This window comes from Sander lucioperca, chromosome 1 (assembly GCF_008315115.2).
Source record: "Sander lucioperca isolate FBNREF2018 chromosome 1, SLUC_FBN_1.2, whole genome shotgun sequence".
NCBI lineage: Eukaryota > Metazoa > Chordata > Actinopteri > Perciformes > Percidae > Sander > Sander lucioperca.
Genome location: NC_050173.1, coordinates 5319995 through 5321537, shown reverse-complemented (window position 1 = coordinate 5321537; position 1543 = coordinate 5319995).

Here is a 1543-nt window from a genome sequence, read left to right as displayed (position 1 = left end):
AATGTAGAGGTAGAAAGTGTGTGTGTGTGTGTGTGTGTGTGTGTGTGTGTGTTAGTAAGTCTGGAAAGAGGCTTCATGATATAGAATCACATTTTTTTATTTCAGCTACTTATATTTCCTCTTTGATGTTTTACAGTGCAAAACTGAGGTTTAAAGAGTTTTAATGACATGATTTAAAGTTAAAACATGATGTCATCCAGAGATCTTCAACAGGGGGTAGTATTGGTAGTTTTTATTAAAATGTCAACTTGATTTCAACATATTAGCAAATATAAATCAGCCTTTTTGTGAAGAAAAACATTAAAGTTAGAATAAGTGACCCATAGGTAACAGATTCAGTTGAGAAGGATTCACTGTGCTACGTGTATGTTTAACATTAAAACATGAGTACACTTATTTAAATGGCTTAGTGGTATATGCATAAATAAAGGTACATATAAAGGCTTTAGGCCGCCCTACACATTATTGTAGGCCCAGTTTAATATGCAACTTCATTTGATATACTATATGTAGTGGGGGCTCTTTCAGTTAAGGGCTTCGGGGCTTAAAAACGTTGAAGAGCTCTCATTTAATCCGATTTAAACATGAATCCTTGTTTGTCAGCCTTTGAGAAACATGGTAGTGAGAATGAAATCTTTCCTCTCTGTTGAGCTCAGTCTGAAGCTGACAGGAAACAATAGTTGAGACTATGATTAGTAACAGAGACACAGCTAACACGACCAACCGGTCTGATCAGGGGAAAACCAGCACACCTGGGTCACATGTTAGACGCCGCCTACACAGTCTCAGGTGTCTCTAACGCCTCTTGATGAAACAGATAGGCCTCCATTTGAATCAACACAGCTGTCATACAGCGGCCATGTTGGGACTCAAACTGCAGATGACTTTCTGGAGCCTCAGCTGTGAGACACAAATACGTACAAAACATCTGAGAGAAAAGAAAGACTTTAAGATTATTTTTAGTCTTTTATTGACAGACTCCAGTTGAGATCAGGGACGTGATCAGACAGGACAAAGGAGGAACTGGATGTTTTGGAGTTAACCCTATACCTCTATACATAAAATAATAACTAATTCACAACGCTATGCACAGCACAGATACAGTACAATATACTATGCATCTATTTTTGATTGAAACATTAGTTTTTAATGAGTTATTAGCCTTCTCCAACTTAAACTTCTGATAAAATACAACTGCAAAAAAATCCCAAACAAGAAGCAATGAAGAAGCAGCAGGTCCTGTGTTTCCAGATGGCTTCTCTGGTTGTTTTATTAAACAACTCAAAATCATGTAACCATAACACACATCTGCTTTAAATCATGTCAACATGACATTTCAGTTACAGTTTTTTTCGATTGCTAAACGACAGTGGTCACAACTGGAGCAACATATGCAAAACTCTAACTCCAGTCTACACAGCAGCAGTTCACGTAGACCAGACTCTAACTACAGTCTACACAGCAGCAATTCATGTAGACCAGACTCTAACTACAGTCTACACAGCAGCAGTTCATGTAGACCAGACTCTAACTCCAGTCTGCA